General features: G+C 35.8%; 1 long non-coding RNA gene across 4 annotated transcripts; it reads left to right on the plus strand.

Annotated features, from left to right (window-relative positions):
* The first annotated feature begins 203 nt into the window (after positions 1–203).
* On the plus strand, positions 204–22,468 carry LOC144286259 (uncharacterized). 4 transcript variants are annotated; one of them, XR_013354314.1, is made up of 5 exons: positions 204–2,000; positions 6,612–6,758; positions 7,523–7,600; positions 20,637–20,859; positions 21,878–22,468. It is a non-coding gene; the product is annotated as an uncharacterized LOC144286259 (long non-coding RNA). The 4 variants fall into 4 exon arrangements; XR_013354379.1 differs by lacking the exon at positions 21,878–22,468 and adding an exon at positions 21,734–21,808; XR_013354354.1 differs by lacking the exon at positions 21,878–22,468 and adding an exon at positions 21,717–21,798.
* The last annotated feature ends 370 nt before the right edge of the window (positions 22,469–22,838 follow it).

Raw genomic sequence — 22,838 nt, forward strand, 5'->3', positions numbered from 1 at the left:
AAATAAGACACATTGTTACACTTTAAATGGTTAAATTTTATGGTATATGAATTATATCTCAATAAATCCATTAAAAAATGTAACAGAAGGTAAGTAGTTAACTGCCTGCAGTATTTTTTTTTTTTTTGTCTGTATTGTATCCAAAAAAGCTAAAGATTTCTTTCAGACACTTTTAGTTCTTACCACTATCTGGAAATCCAGAATAAATTCCAGCAAAACCTATGTATACTCCACTCTTTCCCACTTTACTTTCTTTTAAAACCAATCCAATTTATCACATCCACTTGCAAGTGAAAAATCCCTCTGTATGATTTGAAAGCATTTTGAATGTAAAAGTTATCAAATAATGTGCCAGGAAGTTTCTCAATCATAAGAGAATGACTGTGATAGTTTAAGTCATTAGTTGACCATTCTTTGAAATAAATGAATCAACTTCACAGTGAAAATTGATTGCGGGGAGATTTGAAGGGGAACATCTCTTGGGATTATCCAGACAAATCAGCTGTAGCATTAGCCTGCTGAGTTCTTGAAATTTGCAACCTGAGAAGAAAACAATGATCTATACACTAGTACTGTGTTTTTGTTTGTTTTGGTAAATGCTTTATTGAGATATAGCTAGTATTAACGAGAGAGAGAGAGAGAGAGAGAGAGAGAGAGAGAGAGGAGCCAGGCTTAGTTCATAGGTTCAGTGAGTAGAAAGAGGGAAAACATCCTTATATGAAGCCAGAGTGATGAAGATTGGAGGAATCATGAGAGTAAAAGGTTAGGAGAGGGTGGGTGGCAGATGCTGTTTGAAGTACTTATCTGAGTCAATAGGAACCAAAAGAGGTGCTACATGGGACTGATATAGGATGACTATGCCCTGGGCTTACAGGAGTTATTGGAGTTAATGAATTTGAACAGATTTTGGGAAAATCTGGTGCAAAATATCTTCTCTTTGTTTTTTATTTATGATTTGTATTTAGTTGAACTATAAGAAGTAGGAAAAAAAGGAAAAATAACTGGATCCTGGCCATAGATGAGTTTACAAAATTTGAAATAATAGAGATGATAAATCAGAATTAGTATTGATAGTCATTGATTGAAATTTGTGTTTCACAATCTTATTTCTTTTTAAATACAGTTATAACTTATGATTATGTCCTCCAAGTATGTTGTTGCTATTGATCCTATGGTTAAGTCCAAAGACTTCCAAAGGAATTGATTATACTGAGGCTTTTGGAACAGAATAAAGTTTCTAATAATATTTAAGGTTGATAAGTTCCTGAAAAGCGTTTTTTATGTTCCATTTTAATATCTCATTCACAGTCTAATTAAGGCTAGTTTTTTTGTTTCTTTGTAATCCTTCCTTGACCAGGATTTTGAAGGTTATAAACATTGCATATAGACAAGACTGAGGTCAGTTACTGACAATAAGATTTTGATTAGAAATAAGAGGAATCTATGAGAACAGAACTGGTAAAAATCTAGTTGGAAAAAGATAACCTTTAAAGTTGGAGTCCACTCCAAATCAGCCTCTTAACTCTAACCCATCAGCCCAAGCTCTGGATACATATGATCCAGGGGAAATTATGTCAATGGGTAAGAAAACTTGGAAATGTTTTTGACATGGTCTAATGAATCCCTCTCATGAAAGTTCATAAATGGTACGTTAGTCTATAAGTCTGTTAGTCTAAACGTAGAAGCGAAATTATCCCTTTACATAGATGCTGAAACTTACAAATGTTAAAATCTTTTAAAATCAGTATTTCCAGAAGTTTTCACATACAGATAGATCCTTATAATAATCATCTGTAGCAAAAGAACTTTTCAATCCCAAATAAACCCTGGATAAATTGATGGCAGTTCCACCACACTCTATAGCTCTAAAAGTAATTATGTCAATTCTTTGGTTAATAGATTACATGGAGATCTGGAGACTCGGATTAAAAACCAACAGCACATGCCATGGCAAAGGGTTACAAATACCAAGGCTAGATGACATTCTTTTTATAAGGAAGGTGAGTCAGAATGAAAAGGAACATATTCTTAACATAGGAAACTCTTAGGTATCAGTCCTCCAATATTCAGATTAGAATGGCTAATGGATTTTTATCTCTGCCAAACATTTTTTTCCCTTTCACAGTTAGAAAGCATAAAATTTTTGTGTCTAGAGAAAGAATAAAAGTTTTTGGTAGACAAAATACAAATTTCATGTACCAAAAAGCAATTATTCACTCAATTCAATTTTAATGAGTGCTTCCTACGTTCTAGGCACTGCTCTCAGATGTGGAATAAATATAAAAAACAAAGCTCTTGGGGCACCTGGATGGCTCGGTGGGTTAAGTGTCTGCCCCTGGCTCAGGTCATGATCTCAGGGTCCTAGGATTAATTCCAGCATCTGGCTCCCTGCTTAGGGGGGAATCTGCTTCTCCATCTCCCTCTGCCCATCACCCTGGTGTGCTTTCTCTCTCTCTGTCTCAATTCAATAAATAAAATCTTGGAAAAAAAAAAAAACAACAAAACAAAAGAAAAACCAAGGCTCTTGTTATAGAGTTTTAAAGGAAGACAGGTGTTAAAAAATAAATGAATAAAACAAGAAAAATGTCATATAGGGTATTAGTTTTTCTAGTGCCAGTATAAGAAATTACCTTAAACCTAGTGACTTAAAATAGCACAAACTTACTGTCTTGTAGTTGTGTAAGTCAGAAATCTGAAATGGATTTCATTGAAATCTGAAACGGATTTCATTGGGCTGAGATCACGGTATCAGCTGAGTTTTGTTTCCTCTGGGGTAACTAGGAGAGTACCCAGCTCCTACCTATCTTCATTCTTTGACCTGTGACACCTTCTCCATCTTCACAATGTAAACTTCTACTCTTATCATAATGTCTCCTTTCTCTGACCCTAAACCTTCTGCTTCTTTCTGGTAGGATCCTTGTGATTTTATTGGGCCCAACTGTTTAGTCCAGGCTAGTCTCCCCATCTCAAGATTCTTCACTTAATCACATGTAAAGACTCACTTGCCTTGTAAGGTAACATGTTCACAGATATGGGGATGAGGATGTTGACTTCTTTGAAGGGCCATTATTCTACCTACCACAGGTGGTGATAAATGAGATGCAAAGAGCTACATGGTACTATAAAGAGTGGTGACTTGCTTGTTTAGGTGGTCAGGAAAGTCTCTGAACAGGGATATTTCCATTAAGGTCCTCATAATAAGGAGGAACCAAACCTGGGAGGATAAGGTGGGTAGAGCACTCCAGGTAAAATAAATTAGAAACAAGTGTGGCTGCTAAGGAAACTAAAGGTCAGTGTGCTGAGCTGTAGTTACCTACTCGGAAAGTGCTATGAGTAGACATGGGAGAGGTAGGTAAAAGCAGATTATGTAGGGTTCCATAAAGTAGGGTAAGCAAAGAGATATGTGCCTTTACGTCTGGTACTTTCACCACATTTCAAGGGAGAAATGATAGTTACTGAAAATAAGCTTTATATAATTAGAGTTAAAAGGATGTGTTAGGTAAACAATATAGCATTAGCGAATGAAAATAAAAACTGTTGATTGTGGTAGAGTTGCAAAAGCAAGACCAAATCATTTACAAAGATTCATTGAAGAGTCAGTTGAGAAGAAGGAGATTGACGTTAGAAATAGTGACACTGGAAATCTAGTTCCTCATTAGGAAGAAGCATTGAAGGAAGGTTTCACTTCAAGGCCTAACTGGGAAGTATGATTATTTCCACTTGAAGGAAAGAACATCCAGTCAAATAGGTCCTAAAATGGTAAATATGTTTAATTGATGAAAATTCCATTACAGTAGGGACACATCACCATCGCTGAAGCCCAGGTGCATTTTTTTTTTTCCAGTCTTAAACCTTTCTAAAATGGCCGACTGCTCTGTTTCTTAAGAAAATGGGAAATTAGGAATTTATCATTAGCTGCTTCCAAGTATCCAGAGGGCTTCTTGGCAGGGGATTGAATGCAATTAGGATTGAGATAGTAATCATTCTTTATTTATATAATAAACATTTAGTGGATATATGTTTAAAAGAGAATTGGGGAGGGAAGTGGAATCTACTTCCAAATACTGAGAGATTGGGAAGAAAATATGTATTCTTAGCTGCTTGTTGCTCTGTCATCCCATAAAAGTTTATGTTCTTGAAATTTATATAATCTAGCTATACTGCTCTCTACTTTCCACATTGTCATCTATTGATAACATTTACAGATTTCATTAAACCTTTCAGCATAAAGCTTGTAATCTTCCTTTTTATCTCATATCCTGCCATATTTCCTGCCTATCATCATTGTCTATGTGGATGACACTCTCCTTGATCTCAATGCTATCTTTAATTTCTTCACTTTGACCACTCTTACTAATGGCCATATCATGAAAATTGTTGCTCTCTGGAACTATTTCATTGTGAAATATTTTTTTTTCAAGTTCAATTATAATTAATGTACAGTGTTTTATATTAGTTTCTATTTCACCCATATTTCTTTTTAATTTTCCCAATTAAACTAGGCCTTCCTTATACACTTTCCCTTCTATTTGGATCCTTTCCCACAAACTGGCAACCACCAGTTTGCTCTCTGTATTTATGAGTCTGTTTTTTTTATTTATCGCTCCCTTTTCCTCCATTGTTCATTTGTTTTGTTTCTTAAATTACACATATGAGTGATTTCCATTATAGTATGAGTAAAATCCATTATAAAATCTTAAACTCCAATATATCATTCTGATCACACTTTTGTTTTTCTGGTCATTTCATTTACTTATTTGCTCCACATCCATTCCCCATCTTTTTAAAGACCTCCTTTTTCCTTTAAATTTTCCCAATTAAACTAGGCCTTCCTTATACACTTTCCCTTCTATTTCTGTATACTACATAATTTAGATTGAACTTCTACTTGTCTCTGGTCAATTAATTCAACATATTTATTCTTAGTCTTCCTACAATATAATGCCTACTAAAATTTCAGTCTTGGGTAAATCTGTTGGCATCAAAGTTGGCATCACTGTCAGTCAAAGATTGCAGTTGAGTGCATGGCACAGAAACTCAAGTACAATGGCTTAACCAAATAAGACAATTATTCTTTTAATAAGAGTAATAAATCCAGAGGTTGACAGTCCAGGGCTGATACAATAGTTCTGCTATGCCATTAGTATTCTGAACTCCTTTCTGTCCTGCTCTCCTTATCATTTGGTTTTAATTCCCATAGTAATCTCATGATTTCTTCAAGGCCAAAAGCAGTGTGTCATCTTCAGCCTCACATCCAAAGAACAGGCAGGAGAAAAGAAAGGAAGTACCAGAAAAAAGTGTCTGTACCTATGTATGTATGAATCCAACAATATGTATCCAGCATATGCTTTAACCAGCACACTGCTGCTCTGAATGAAATCACATTTCCTAGTGAGGAAGAGGAGAATACATATTGAGGTCACTTCATTATCTGCCATAGTATTATTGAAAATTATGTTTTCTAATGTTAACTCCACAGGTAATCATTCTATTTTCACCTAATTATATACCTCTTTGTATTAGTCTTCTGGGGCTACTGTACCAAAATACCAAACTGGGCGGCTTAAACAATAGAAATTTGTTTTCTCACAGTCTGAAGACTAGAAATCCAAGATCAAGGTGTTGGCAAATTTGGTTTCTCTTGAGATCTCTCTCCTTGGTTTGCTGATGGCCACCTCCTCACTGTGTCCTTATATGCTCTTTTCTCTGTGCACACATGTCCTTGGTTGTTTCTCCATCTTCTTGTAAGGACACTAGTCCTAATGGGTTAGGGCCCCACCCATATAACCTCATTTATCCTTATTTACCTCTCCAAAGACCCCATCTCCAAATACAGTCACACTAGGGGTTAGGGCTTCAACATATGAATTTTAGGAAGTGTATTACATGTAACATAGTCCATAATCCTCTTCTATTACCTACAGAAGATACATCAAACCTTCACCTCTCTTTGTTAATCAGTTATACACCATTTCTTCCTTCACTTTTAAAAAATGTACCCTGTCTTCACTGTAAATCATAGAGACTATGAGATAAGAACCTCTTTATCTTTCTCCCTTTTCTTCTTCACTTGAATTTACCTTCAACTTTCACACATCCATTTTTCCTTCCATTTAAAGTCAGGAAAGTAATAGCAGTAGCAGCTGAAAATTTCAGAATTAAAACATACATGTAGAATGAACAGCATCTCCTGAAGTAATAAAACAAGAATGATGTCAAATAAACCATTAATTGTTTTCCCAAGGTTTGGAGAATTCTTTTCAGCAGATAATAGGACCTTTAGCTTTTCCCTGATGGTTTTGTCACTATTTTCAAGATAATGACAACATTTCATGTTTTCTTCAGAAAAAAAATATGAATCTTTCTTTTTAAGTTTATCAGAGTATGTTGTCTATCAATATTTGAATGACATCACAATGACATCTAGTGGCTATAGAAATTTCTTTCATCTCTAAGTACATTTTTAAGTATATAAAGATCTTTCTAGGCTGGAAATTCGAGGCTGAAAATAATGGAAAATGAGTCATTGTAATGTAGTTGTTGTCTTAACAATCTTTTTTGTTTTTGAAACTGATTCTCCCACCCTTCTACTTTTATTCCATTCTCTACAGAAATGGAAAGTATATGGAAAAAATTGATTCCTGATCAAAAGCGCCATGCTGGTGCCCATGGTGACACTTCATAGAATCCTTCTTGAGTGCAGAAATGAGCAGCTAGACACAAAAGTGTTGTTAAATGTCCTGTAGAACGACATTCAGGTAAGACACTAAGATCCACGTCCATGTGTTCTAGATAATTTTAATAAGAAAACCATATCAAAGTCATCTTTGTTTTACATAGTTTTTGCTTGAAATAAAAGGTAAACAATAGGAAAATGTCTATAATGGTGGAGGATTGATGAGTGGTGGGTGGTGGTGGTGTGTAACGTGAAATATTATCTTTTAGGAATATAGCAATTTCCAAGTAATGAAACATGGCGAATACTGATAAAATGTTGGTATCAGTAAAAGACAAATGTATTTTTTATGGCCTTGAAGAAAATATTATTAAAATGTATTTAAAAGTTGTTAACCTTGAATAACTAATAAATTAGGTTCTATAAAAGATTACATCAAAGTTTTTGTTTAACTTTTGGAAGAAATTACATAGTGAGAAAATTCCTTTGGACTTTATGTTTTTTAAACTTTTTATAGCATGGTGAATAATATGCAGAACCTAGATTGTTAGTCTACCAACATCTATTCAGTCTCAAAAACTTTCAGTGAAAGGCTATGAAAAATATTCTCCAACGTCTGATGTCCTTTCAAAATACTCTATTTTGTGAGATTCATCTTGAGGACCTCACAGAGATAAATTGAGTTTCATTTAATTAATAATTTTTGAAGAGCAAGGGGCTGAGTCAATCATGACATGTTTGAATATGTGGCTCTAAAAGTCTATATAATGTTTTGGACGACTTAGACTTTTTATTTAGCTAGTATAGTATACCAGATTACCTCTCATTTTTTCCCTCTTGACCTAGGTACTTAGAGCTTCATAGAACAAGTATTGGATCCTTTCCTACAATCCCAAAACATGTTTGAAGGATTTACTAGGACACGTGGGTGTCTGTACCTATGAGAACATAAATAATTTGTGGGATGGGAACTAAGACCACACAGGTAGACTCAATTCTTAGTTCCTCACTTTGTGGTAATTTTTCAACTTGAGCTGGAAGATATAGACCACTGCCATCTGGAGACATGGCTGATCCAGATCTGTAATACTGTTTGAGGTGTTGGCTTATGTATTGCATTTTGGAGGAGTCATTTTCCTATTATTTTGTTGAATCACTTGACTGGATGGTGGCTATACAGCAATATTTATGACTCTAAAGTTTATTTGAACTCTGTAACAAAAGCAAATACTTAGAGAAAGATCATTAGGGTTGTAGGCCTCTTTTAAGCCAGGATCCTAGAACTCTGATTACATGAAGAGAACACATCTCATTCCCAATCCCTATGGACCACACAGCACTTGACATAGGGGAATGGAAAAAAATGCTTAATTTAATATTTTCTTTATTTATTTCCTGGGTCTGTTTAGTTATATTAAAGATCCCAGAGAGATTTGTAGGGATATGACAATATATGTTGACCCTTGAGTCATCAGTATTACATTTAACAGGGCTGTATTTTGAATTACTGCTTGTTCGACTTCATGAACAACTTGGGCAAAAGGTTTTATGACTTATAAATATTGTATAGGTGTCCTGCAATTCTAATCGCATGTGGGATTCTCCTCATTCTTGGAGTCTTCCATAGTGAATAAAAATGAGAGGTTTGGGACAGAAGAGAACAGTCCAAATTCCTCTTCAGGGGTGACATTTTTTGGATTCCAATCCAGACATAATTTTTTTCCCTTCTACAGTTAAATTTTCCAAAGTTCTCTTTCTCCGTTTTCTCTTTTCCTTTCTTTTCTCTGTCTTTCTCTTTCCTGAGAAGACCCAAGAGCCGAAATGAGCTTAATCCTGAAGTCATCAGTTTATTGATACAACAAATCCTTATCTTACTGAAGAGCAGTAGCCGATAGGCTTTTGGCTGGATATTTTATATCACTGGTCATTAAAGACCATGATCCCTTTTTAACCAAAATACCCTTGTTAAATTTTCAAAGAGTAGTGTAATGTTTTATTACCACGTAATAAAAATAGTACTGTACCAGACAATCCCTTTTTTAGTATAGAGATTATCAAGTAGATGTAAAGCAAAAGAGCTTGATGTTGAGTCTAAGTAGTGATCCTTATTTGTAAGGTCTGTGAAAGTGAGATAGCCACCACATATGCACCCAATATTCCTTAGTTATTTCCTAGTCTTATTTCTGTGAGACTTTGGTTACCAAAGTAAAAAAAAATCCTCAAATTTAATTGGTGAAGAAGCTCCTTCATATCAAGGTATAACATGAAAGAGAGTTTTAGATTTCTACTTCTTCCTCTTCTTCTTCCCCCTATTCTCCTTCTCCTTTTACTGTTGTGGTATTTTTCCTCTACAATGTCACTTAGTACAAATTCCCAGGAGATTTTCTGATGTATTACAAGGAATTAGTACTAAAGGAGTGCCATCCAGCTTCCTTTAATACCAGTTTCTTATAATACATGAATAAATCTATATCTTTAGTCAGTCCTTAGTATGAGTTCATTACCTGGCTACAATTTGTTGATGATTTTGGTAAAATATGCCACCAAGGAGTGGCTAAGGATGCAAAAATCAGCATTAGATAAAGAGGCTCTATAAATATCATAGTTACATGTTAATCTCTTACAGATATCATAGTTACATGTTAGTTCTGTTAACAACTCAGAAATTTAAGCTAGCAAAAAGGGAAGAATAAGTGACAAAGTAGGAAAATGGTGGTGGGAAAAAGCAAGCAAATTTGATGATCTGTGTTTGTGGTCACTTGAGTATTATTTAGTGAGTCTTGGATGGAAGCTCTTCTTTCCTGAGGTTGTCAATTTGGTCCCAGGACTTTGGTGGGTACTACAACCTCCTGAAAATTATTTTGTTTTTGGAGGACTCCTAAAAATTCTCACTTTTAAATCTCCCAATAGGAGAATACTTTATATAATTCCTTATGTTGTCTTTTTTAGCAGGGAGACATAAATAAAAATTGATACACTAGAACTTGCAAGAGGTAAAAAAATATATGACAAGATCCTTTTGAACATAATTTTAAAGCATTTTTCTTTTCCAAAAAATGAAGTCTCCAGGTCTTGGGTCATTTAGAGGTTTCTTGGGAGATTGTCAAAGAAAGGCAGCTTAAACCTGTTGGGAGTGACTGAATATATTAATGAGTTCTTTGTAGTACTTTGACATGTTGAACTGAAGTTAGATAATGTCTAAAATTAGGAGAGAAACACTCAAAATCATAAGGTGAGCTGTAATAACTTTATATGAACATAATCTATAATTTCTGCCTTTCTGGCAATACTGGATATCCTGAACATCAAGATCATGAGAATCAGAGCTTGAATTGTTGGCCAAAGAGTCTCAAAAATATTAACTAGTTTGGCTAGTTTGATATTTTAAAAATCAACTTTAATGAGGTATCATTTTCTTGCAATTAATAGCACACATTTTAGATGTATAGTTTGGTGAGTTTTTAAAAAGATGCAATCATGTAACCTCTATCAAATAAAAATATAGAACATTTCCATTAACTAAAAAAGTTCTCCTTTGCCCCTTTTAAGCCCATATTCACTTTCTTCCCAGGCCCCAGGCAGGTACTGATCTAGTTTATCTCTCCAGAGGAGACTGTGTTTCCTAGAATTTCATATAAATGGACTAATGTAATATGAAATATTTTGTATCTGATTTCTTTCACTCAGAATCATGCTCCCAAGATTTATCTGAGGTATTCCAAAAATCATATTCCTTTCCTTTTAATTGAATAGGAATATTCAATTAAAAGGATATTAATTAAATTGAATAGTGAATAGTCCTCTGTTGTTTGGGTAAACCATAATTTGTTTACCTACTCACCTGTTGATGGACATTTGGATTGTTTCCACATTTGACTTATGGATAAAGCTTCTGTGAGTATTCATATACAAATCACATCATTTGCAACCAGATTTATTTTAATGCATATTTTCTGACTATAGAGCTAATCATCAGCATTCTGTACTGTCATCTGTGGGCAGTACCAGTGATTTGGCCTACTGGGATATCGTAGGAGAGGAGGATTTTAGTAAGAGCTGCTGTCTGACATAATCATCAAATGGGGCATTATGCTCATTTATACTAAGGATTAATTTATGCCCAAGTGTTTATGCCTCATTGATCAGACTGTCTTACTGCTTGATGTAATTAACAAGAACTGTGTCACATGGCATCTTACAGCTTCAATTGCATTTTAATTTTTTTCACCCTCTATACTATAGGTAAGCAAAAATAAGGTTGGAATTTTACAGTAGTTGAATCAACCCAGTGTCTGTCACACAAGGTTACTAACCATGAGCAAATGTCTTTGTTTTGAGAGTGTGAATTTGGTCTGAACCGATACCAAAAGATTGGGATCGTCCCCTGCATATTCTCAGACCATAATGCCTTGAAATTAGAACTAAATCACAACAAGAAGTTTGGAAGGACCTCAAACACATGGAGGTTAAGGACCATCCTGCTAAAAGATGAAAGGGTCAACCAGGAAATTAAGGAAGAATTAAAAAGATTCATGGAAACTAATGAGAATGAAGATACAACCATTCAAAATCTTTGGGATGCAGCAAAAGCAGTCCTAAGGGGGAAATACATCGCAATACAAGCATCCATTCAAAAACTGGAAAGAACTCAAATACAAAAGCTAACCTTACACATAAAGGAGCTAGAGAAAAAACAGCAGATAGATCCTATACCCAGGAGAAGATGAGAATTAATAAAGATTCAAGCAGAACTCAACGAAATCAAGACCAGAAAAACTGTGGAACAGATCAACAGAACCAGGAGTTGGTTCTTTGAAAGAATTAATAAAATAGATAAACCATTAGCCAGCCTTATTAAAAAGAAGAGAGAGAAGACTCAAATTAATAAAATCATGAATGAGAAAGGAGAGATCACTACCAACACCAAGGAAATACAAATGATTTTAAAAACATATTATGAACAGCTATACGCCAATAAATTAGGCAATCTAGAAGAAATGGACGCATTCCTGGAAAGCCACAAACTACCAAAACTGGAACAGGAAGAAATAGAAAACCTGAACAGGCCAATAACCAGGGAGGAAATTGAAGCAGTCATCAAAAACCTCCCAAGACACAAGAGTCCAGGGCCAGATGGCTTCCCAGGGGAATTTTATCAAACGTTTAAAGAAGAAACCATACCTATTCTCCTAAAGCTGTTTGGAAAGATAGAAAGAGATGGAGTACTTCCAAATTCATTCTATGAGGCCAGCATCACCTTAATTCCAAAACCAGACAAAGACCCCACCAAAAAGGAGAATTACAGACCAATATCCCTGATGAACATGGATGCAAAAATTCTTAACAAGATACTGGCCAATAGGATCCAACAGTACATTAAGAAAATTATTCACCATGACCAAGTAGGATTTACCCCTGGGACACAAGGCTGGTTCAACACTCGTAAAACAATCAGTGTGATTCATCATATCAGTAAGAGAAAAACCAAGAACCATATGATCCTCCCATTAGATGCAGAGAAAGCATTTGAGAGTGTGAATTTGTTCTAAAATGCTTGATGTATTAGGGAACAATTTGAGCATAATGTGAATGTGCATTTACTAATGTACACTTCTGTCTGCAAAAAACACTATTTGGATGCAAAAAATTACATGGTATCAACAAAACCATATAGGAATACACAAAGTGCACACATGTGGACACTTCAAACACCTACCAGCTATCTCAGTTTACTGTGTGTGTTATGAGTCACATTCATCTACATCTAGTGTTATAACTTAAAGTTGTCCAATTCAGGATAATTTTAATACCATTACCACACAGTATCTCACAAGCTACAACCGTTCAGATGCCCGCATCTACAAGAAAGCTTCAGGACTTTTTTTTCAGAGTAAAATACCATATTTGTTGTAATATTATATATTTTTGATCATTTAAGAAATGCTACATTTTTATTAGGATTCTATTTTTTCAATGACTTAATTTTTTTAGAGTAATTTAATTCCAAGAAAATTGAGGATAGTATGGAAATTTCCCATATACCCACTGCCTCTGCACTTAGTGTCTTCCCCCATTAGTAACATTACTCACCAAAATGGTACATTTTTGACCAACTATGAACCTACACTGACACATTATAATCAGCAAATGTCCGTGGTTTACCTAAGGGTTTACTCTTGGTGTTGCACATTCAAAGTGCAATACTCTTGGTGTTGCACATTCAATGGGTTTGGACAAATGTAGAGAACATATACCCATCATTATAATATTCTACTATTTTTACTGTCATAAAATCCTCCGTGCTCAATCTATTCATCTTTCCCTGCAACCAAAACTGATCTTTTTTGTTGTATCTAGTTTTTCCTTTTCCAGAATGTCATATAGTTGGAATCATACAGTATTGATCCTTCTTGGATTAGCTTCTTTCAATTAGTAATATGCATTTAAGTTTCCTCCTTGTCTTTTCATGACTTGATAGCTCATTTCTTTTTTTTTTTTTTAAGATTTTACTTATTTATTCATGAGACACACACACACACACACACACACACACACACAGGCAGAGGGAGAAGCAGGCTCCACACAAGGAGCCCGACGTGGGTCTTGATCCTGTGTCTCCAAGATCATGCCCTGGGCTGAAGGTGGCGCTAAACCACTGAGCCACCCAGGCTGCCCAATAGCTCATTTCTTTTTAGCGTTAAATAATATTACATTGTCTGGAGGTACCACATTTTATTTATCCTCTCACCTCTTGAAAGATATCCTAGTTACTCTCAAGATTTGGCAATTATTAATAAAGCTCCTCTAAACATCTGTGTGCATGTTTTTGTATGGACATAAGTTTTCAACTCCTTTGGGTAAATACCAAGGAGTGTGATTGCCAGATCGTATGGTAAGAGTATGTTTAGTTTTGCAAGAAACAACCAAACTGTCTCCCAAAGAGACTGTGCCATTTTGTGTTCCCACTAGCAATGAATGAGAGTTCCTGTTATTGTACTCCTTGATGGCATCTGATATTGTCAGTGTTCCAGATTTGGGCCATTTTAATAGGTTTATAATGATATCTCATTGTTTCAATTTTCATTTCACTGATAACATACCATGTGGAGCTTCCTTTTAAATGCTCATTTTTTGTCTGTATATCTTCTTTGATGAGATGTCTATTGAAGTCTTTAGCCCATTTTAAAATCCAGTTGTTTTATTACTGCTGAATTTAAAAAATTCTTTGTATATTTTGGCCAAGTCCTTTATCAGATTTATCTTTTGCAAATATTTTCTTCCAGTCTGTGGCTCGCCTTCTAATTCTTGATATTGTCTTTCACAGAGCAGAAGTTTTTAATTTTTTTAAAGAGATTTTTATTTATCTGATACAGAGAGAGAGAGAGCACACAAACAGAGGGAGAGGCAGAGGGAGAGGCAGGCTCTCTACTGAGCAGGGAGACTGATGCAGGGCTCGATCCCAGGAACCCAAGGTTATGACTTAAGCTAAAGGTAGATGCTTAGCCCCCTGAGCCACCCAGGCGCCCCCAGAAGTTTTTAATTTTAATGAGGCCCAGCTTATCAATGATTTCTTTTTTGGATTGTGTTTTTGATTTCGTATTTAAAAAGGTATCATCAAACCCAAGGTCATCTAGGTTTTCTGTTATCATCTAGGAATTATATAGTTTTGTATTTTACATTTAGGTCTATGATCCATTTTCAGTTAATTTTTGTGGAGGGGCTAAACTCTGTGTCTAGTTTCATTTTCTTGCATGTGTACACCCAGTTGTTCCAGTATCATTTGTTGAAGAGACTATTTTTTAAAAAGATTTTAATTTAAATAAATGAAATCATGAAAGACACACAGAGAGAGGCAGAGACATAGGCAGAGAGAGAAGCAGACTCCCTACGGGGAGCCCGATGTGGGACTTGATCCTAGGACCCCAGGATCACACTCTGAGCCAAAGGCAGATACTCAACCACACAGGTGGCCCTTGAAGAGACTATTTTTGCTGCATTGCATTGCTTCTACTCATTTAAAAAAATCACTTGAGGGTGCCTTTCTGCCTTTGGCTCAGGTCATGATCCTGGGGTCCTAGGATCAAGCTCCATTTTGTGCTCCCTGCTCAGTGGGGAGCCTGCTTCTCCCTCTCCTCCTTGCTCATGCTGTCTCTCACTATCTCTGTTACTATCTCTGTGTGTGTGTCTCTCTCAAATAAATAAATAAAATCCTTAAAAAAATCAGTTGACTATACATATGGAGGTTTATATCTGGTTTTTCAATTCTGTTCCAGTGATCTAATTGTCTATTCTTTCACCAATACCACAGTCTTGATTACTGTAGCTTTATAGTAAGTTTAGAAAGCAGGTGGTATCTGTCCTCCAATTTTGTTGTTCTCCCTCTCCATATAAACTTTAGAACCAGTTTACAGATACCCAGAAAAATCTTTCTGGGATTTTGATTGGGATTGCATGCATGGAAGTCATATAAGTGATTTCAATATTTTTAAAAATGTGTAACTAACAAGGTTTTTGAGTAATGTGTCACTAATATGCTCATTTCCCCCATGAGCCCTGTTTTTGTTCAACAATTTTGCATTGTGAGGATTTTTAGGAATATGAATCTAGGTTAGAGCAGTACTGACTGTACATATGATGTATGGCCTTTTTTTTGGTGAAATCTACAAGCTTTATTTTTCATGAAACTATCTTTATATTTTCACTATCGAAAGTCAAAAAGAAAACTATGCTTTTTGTTTATAATCCCCTATCATGTTAAGGAAAGGAAGGACACAGAACTTTTTAAGTAAACTATATTGGCAGTACCTCACTTTTTTCCTAACAAAGTTACCAAGTGCTCCGAACTAGTAAAATGAATGTTTTTAACTTCAAGAGAACTGCTAAGATTCTTCAGGAAAATCAACTCTAAAACCAAGCAATATTTCTATACTATTTGCCACAAGGCCTTGATTAAAGAAGTTAAATTCACTTCCTCACATACCTACATAATGACACATGTGTGTCTTGACATTTACTTCCTAACTAAGTCCAAAACCCACTGAAAGAGACCGTACCTCCTCTGTAATCAATAAACTACAGGGTTTGTTAAATGCTGAGGAAAAATGCAGAGAGTTTGAATATATTTTAAAATAATGTCGTGGAATCGAATATTTTCCCTAATTTAGTTGAACACGACTCTGTGTATTTTGCCATGGTATAAATACAGACATATCTAGCAACTTCAAAGAGTTAGGATGTTTCCTTAGATCCCTAACAGAATGGCCTAGTGGGAGGCAGTACTGGAGAGGAGTACTACACCTTCCAGTACTGGAAGTTGTCTCTTCAATTCTGTGTCGGGGGGCAGATTCTGTGTGTGTGGCTGAGCGAAGCAATTGGAAAATGAGAGAGAGCAATAACTTCACACTATGATAAATGATTATTATTCATTAAAAGAGAGTGTAACCCCCTCCCCCTCCTTCTTCTAGTGTTTCCTTACACTGGCAGAAGGAAAATTGTGCTCACTACCATAAGGTACCTTGCTCTTTTTCTAATACAGGAACTGACAACTGTATTTCTGCTTTTTTTGCACAGATGGGTAAATAATTTTTCTTGATATAAAATCATTGCTTATTCATTTTAGAAATTTTAGAAAATGTGGACGAGCAGAAAAAGAAAACAAAAATCACTATCATATCTACCACTGATGTAAGAGGCCACTATTTTTGTATGCATTCACATAGTTTTCTGTCTCTGTATGTGTAGACATAATTTTTTCGTTAACATAAATCATGCACGTAAGTCCTTCTCATCAAATATTCTTCAGTATATTTAATGACTGTGTCATATTTTATATTTTATTTGTATACTAATTTATTTAACCTCTTTCTTATTGTTGGACATTTGATTTTTTCCCAATCTTTTCATTACTACTAAATGATATCCTGGTGAATCTCTTTGTTAATATATTTCCCTGTAGGCTATTGATGATTTCTTTAGGATATATCCGAAGAAATACAAAAAAATTGTCCATTTCCTGCACATTCTTGCCAAATCAGAGTATTGTTAATATTTATATTATTGATAAGTGAGACATAAATATTGCGTTTCTTTGCTATCCAGTTAGGTTGAATTTAAAATATATTTATTAGTCACTTATATTTCTTCCTTTGTGGCTTTATTGCATGTCAGACAACTTCTACTGGGATCTAAGAATTCCCCAGAGTATGTGGAGAAAAAACAATCCTGAAAATATCCCTTCACTGATCCCCCAAGCTTGTCTGGCCAAGGAGAACAAGAAACATTTTAATTTTGATACATTTTCTTCATGTCTCCATGATTTGGTCTATGCTTACCTTTCTGCCTGCAATATCCTTCCATCCAAAGGGAAAACTTATCCTTGAATTCTAAGGTCAGCTCAATTGTCTATTCTCTTACCATATTCTGTGGCTACTGTCATCTCACTTATCACTGAATGCCTGGTTTTAGGGTTAATGACTTTGTATCTGTATCTGGAATAGATTGTGAGCTATTTCATGCAGAGGCCACATCTTATTCCTCCCTGTACCTCTCCCATCCTTGATTTATTAGCACAGTATCTTGACCATATCAGGTGTGCAGTGCATATTAAATTTATATTTACAAGGGCACCTGGCTGGCTCAGTCAGTAAAGCATGTGACTCTTGGGGTTGTGAGTTCAAGCCCCACACTGGGTAGAGAGATTACTAAAAATAATAATAATAATAATAATAATAATAAGTAAAACCTAATTTGGCATTTTTTAACTCTCTTAAGTGAGATGAGCCAGTGCTCAGTATAGAAAAGGATGTTATACCTATAATTTATTTATTTAAAGATTTTATTTATTCATGAGAGACACACAGAGAGAGAGAGAGAGAGAGAGAGAGGCAGAGACACAGGCAGAGGGAGAAGCAGGCTCCATGCAGGGAGCCTGATGGGGGACTTGATCCTAGAACTCTTGGATCATGCCCTGAGCCAAAGGCAGATGCTCAACTGCTGAGCCACCCAGGCTTCCCTACCTAGAGTGTATTTAAACTTTAATTCGGTACTAGACTGCTTAAAAATGGCCCATTCAAATAAAATATAGAAGACACACATCATAGCAACTGGATGGCTCAGTCTGTTAAGCATCTGCCTTCAGCTGGGGTCATGATCCGGAGATCCTGGGATCAGACTCCACGTTGGGCTCCCCATTGAGTGCATCTCCCTCTCCTTCTGCCCTCCACTCTCTTCTTCATTCATACTCACTCTCTCGTGCTGTCTTTCTCTCTCAAATAAATAAATAAAATCTTAAAAAAATATATATGTATTGAACACATTGGAGTAGGCAGTGTTTTGTTTTGCACACGGATCTAACTATGATTTCCTCACTGTGGCTCCTTGTGGGGTGGTGATACTCTTTGCTTTAGAAAGGGTTTGAACTCTCTTCAGAACAGAGGGTGCTGGGAGGGGCCAGATGTTGACATCTGTATAGTTGATGTCTTCATCTAGTAAATGTTTCACAAAGCAAGAAAGGCCATCACTTTATCTTCCTCATCACTATTCTACTTAAAAAACCTGCACACAGACGTGGTCAAGCCAGCTGAAATCATTGCCCCAGGGACAGGAGAGTTTTTCCTCCTATTTTATCCTAAGTATCCTTAGGGCTGCCAAGGAGGTTGTTAAAATAGTATAATATTTGGGTTTTATGAGATAAACACCTGTTGATTTAAAAGTACATAACCTTCAAGCCCATCGGATGATTAGAAGGAAGACCCTCCTCTGAGGCCTGAGTTTGGCATATTGAACACTAACTTTCTCTTTTACTTCCCAAATGTTCTGACCCCAGTTTTTTTTTTTTTTTTTCTGAATCTGGTAATGTTGGATCACATTTTTAAAAAGATGTGTAATTGAAGTGGTGAAATAAAACAGAGCAATGGCTAAGATTCCCTCATCCTTCAAGGATTTTTCCTAGCTAAACAAAATGTATGAGATTTGGGGGTTGTTTCTCCAAACATACCCTGGGCTAGATGATATCAGTGAAAGGGCTACAAATGCTTCTACTGGGTTAAGATTGTTAACACTTTCAAGTAAAGTATCTCCTAAGTAGCCCAGTTATCGGAAAAGTATTGTAGATGATATGTTATAAACACACTTTTTCCCCCGACCTAAATTTTCTTTTATTTTTACTTCTACTCACCAGTTCCCTGATCCTCACCTTTTCTCTGAGATTTGAAAACTTTTAATGATTTGTTTCTTTTTTAAAAAAAATATGTATTTATTTATTTTAGAGAGAGCGTGCATGAGGATGAAATGGAGGGAGGAGAGGGAAAGAGAGCATCTGGAAGCAGACTCCCCGCTGAGCATGGAGCCCAATGAGGGCCTGGAGCCCAATGAGGGGCTTGATCCCTAAAACTCATACATCAGGTTGAGTGAGGAGACAAATTTGATCAGTAGTAGACTCCTTATTGTACTATCACACTTACTACCAAACCCATTGACCAACTAAGTTGTTTTTATTTGGCCAAGTCTATGCAGTTGGCTCTTACCCATTAGGATGGACTCTGTTCAAGGAGTTCCCTTGCCTCTACTCAAATAAACATCTGGCGAGCTGGCCTGATATCTCCCAGACCTGTACATAGGACTGTCTGACTCTGAGCTGTGCATTCCACATAGGCTCTACCCGAGACAGTCTCTCTCCCCATTACACAACCTAAGCATGCTTCAAACCTCTTATCTAAAATAACAGTTTTCCCTACAACTTCAGACCAAGAGGCATTTTATCAGCTGGTCATCTTGTGAGTAAAACACATTAAAAAGCCCCCCAGAACTTTGGGACTAGGTGTGGTGACAGAAAATAGTCACTTTATATCAGCTGACCTGGATTCATGTAAATGTGTCTAGCTTGCTCAACAGAGGCCTGTCAATTCTGATTTTTGCTCTGAGACTCATCCCCATCAACATCAGTCCTAGATACCAGTCTATTGTCCTTAAAAGTTTGTTTATATTTTTTAGATTATGCATGATGAATTTCATTTAGGAAAATATATGACCCTATTTTGAAAATAATTTTTATTCTAGGGAGAGGTATGATTTCTACTGTATTTATCAGGTTTTAGAGAAGGTATTTCCATATTTAATTCCCTTTGTCCTCCCTTCTTCCACGTAGGTATTAGGCCCTGTGCTAGAATCAGTTTGTCATAATTTAAGAAGCCCAGGGTTGCCTGAGGAACTGAGCAAACCCAGATCAGAAAACACTCTGCACCAATCAGAAACCCAGTGATTAATTACAGAGAACAGACTAAGCATTTTGCGAGTTAATCTAACTTTCTCAATTATTGGTATGACACATCAGAAAGAAGCTGAATTGTTTCCTCAACTTTGTCATTTCTTTTCAAGTACCTGAAATCTGAAGAGTGGAGACCATGTTTGGGATAGGGAATAAGGAATTGCTTTGGATATGAGAGGTAGAAGGTGGTAGAAAATGGATAAGTGAAAAGAATATTTAAAATATATGGAAATTCATGTTTCAATCAGTTTAAGAAAATGCAATGTACAACAGCCTTTACCAAAACCTTTTATTGAGCAAAAGCACAAAACAGCAAATTTAGGTATTAAGACTCCACTTTGTCCTGAGTATGAAGGATAAAAAGGCTGAATTTAAGAAAATTTGCATGGAAGATAATGATGATGATTGCAGTTCTGTCAATGTCCCTCTGATCCTTTGCTATTTCTGATAGTGCCCTCTCACATATACAGAGTAAACATTTTATATTCATCCAGGTTCGTATGGAAGTTAGGATAGAAAACTTTGATGCTGACTAGCGAAGTGGCCGTTTTAGTTTCAATATTTTCTCTCTGAACCCATTGGAAAAGATTTTAATAGATTTTCTTCCAAGATAGGCAAGCACTTGTAGAGGCAAAGCAAAGTGCTGGTATGCAGTTTCAAAAATCTGTTGACTGCATGTTCCCATATGTGTTCCAGGAAATTCACATTTGGATTTCAGTATAACTCAGAGTTATGGTGGTGCTATCCAACACTTTTTTGGAAGGGAGTTTGCTTGATACCAACACAACGCTTGCCAGAACTCAGCAGGCCAAATTCTAGTTCTGGAATATGTGGGAACCAAGAGATCAGCAGTTAAATGATGAGGGCCGTATCACTTTCAGTGCTCCAAGGAAACAAATTCTACCTAATGGTCTAGAAGGTCAGTTTGAATATAACCAATAATCTTTTAAAAATGAAAAGTCTCTTTTGTGGCATTTTATAAGGCATGTAACATTTAATAATGAAATGTACTATTACATTTTTTTCTTCTGAATACTGGCTAAAATGTTTCAGCTTTTCAGACTTAATTATATCTGGCCAGACATGTGCAATTATGCTTACCTTTAGAAATGAAAAGCCAATAGTATTCATTGTGTGTATTAAACTAGGTTAGAAAAGCGATCGTTTCATAGCTAATCTGTATCAAAACTGCCCTGGTTGAAGTGATTGGATTGGCATTGAACTCATTATTGAATGCAGAGCTTCTCATCTTCTTCTAAAATATTCTTATTAATTTGGCAAAAAGTGATGTGTTAAAATTACAATTAGGGTAATAAAATAAGAAATTATAAGCCATAGTTGGTCTAAGAATGTCCTTCTCTTTTCTGCAAAAAACTATAAAATCCAAGTGCCTGAAGTGATCTCAAAGGTCAATTGTCAAGTACTCCGGTTTTAGAAAGGTGAGGCCAAGCCATTTAGGATAAATTATCTTTTCTATTCTTAAAGATCCTCAGTATATATGCCCTCTCTCTGACTGTTTCAGTACCTATCCACATAATGAAACGTTCTCAATAATCCCAAGTGTGGCCTATCCTGCTAAGTTTTACAAGTATTTCTGCTAATGTTTAAAAATTCTTTCATCTTGTTATAGTGTAGAATGACTGGTTAACACCTTCTCCATAATGACTTTTCATGTTAAGAGTAGTAGATAAAGCATGCTTCCTTTTCATCTTAAACCATCCCAATTTCTTTAGCTCTGTGTAGTAAGAATTAGTTTGAATGGTTTTCTTCCAATAGTTTTCTCTTGGCCTCAGGAAATTTTGCTTTTGATGCCTCCTTCAGTAGAAGAAAAAGTTTGATAAAACTTTTTAATGAAAGCATAAAAAGTGGTGAGTATATTATTTTTTATCTTCTTTTAAAATTGATTTTTAAAAAGATTTTACTTATTTACTCTACAGGGAGAGGAAGCAAGCACGAGCAGGGAGAGTGGAAGAGGGAGAGGGGGAAGCAGGCTCCTCACTGAGCAGAGAGCCCTATGTGGGGCTCTATCCCAGGACCATGGGATCATGACCTGAGCCAAAGGCAGACACTTAACTGACTGAGCCACCCAGGTGCCCCCCAATTTTACTGTTTAAAAATAGTAAGTGAGAGGCCAAGTCACTTGCCTGAAATATTGTGGCTTATTAGTCACAGTCATCTGGAAACCTTTGGACCAGTGCTCTTACAAGGCCACATTGCTCATATTTCACTTTATTTGTGTCGATAAATCTTTATACTTCTTAAGTGCTTCATTTTCTGTCTTGAAAAAATGTAACTAACAAATGCAGTGGAAATTTTGGGGAAATAAATACTACATTTTTTTCTGCCATAAAAATAATGTTTTAGTGTTATTGTGCTACTATTAAAAGCTTGGCCTGTAGATGATTGTGTACAAAATGATTCATCTTAGAACCAACCTTATTGTCCAGACTTTAGTGTTCTGGGGTTAGTATGGGTCAGAAGGCTTATAATGATATATACAAAGTGTTTCCCGACAATAAAATCTTTGGAACTAGAGGTGATCATAACTGATGTGTTGTATTTTATGTATCCCCCCCCCCCCGCCCCCACCGCCCTGACCAATGTACTAAATAATCTAGGTATAATCCTGCCTGGAATCAGGTAGGTGTACTAATCACTTTTGAAAGACTTTTTAGTTTATGGCTTTATAAAACTAAGTAATCAAGGAAATAGTGATCTTACCAAGATGTTTTTCAATCCATCAAAGTTAATTTTTGCTTCCGTATTGTTAGTGCTACATAAAATAGCAAGCGATCACGATTCTGTTAATTGAAACATAATTGAAGTCTATATTAGAGTATCTTTTAGGGCCCTATCTTCAGTGAGGACCATGAACATAAGCTTTATTTACTAGCATCC

Source organism: Canis aureus, chromosome 1 (genome assembly GCF_053574225.1).
Source record: "Canis aureus isolate CA01 chromosome 1, VMU_Caureus_v.1.0, whole genome shotgun sequence".
Lineage (NCBI taxonomy): Eukaryota > Metazoa > Chordata > Mammalia > Carnivora > Canidae > Canis > Canis aureus.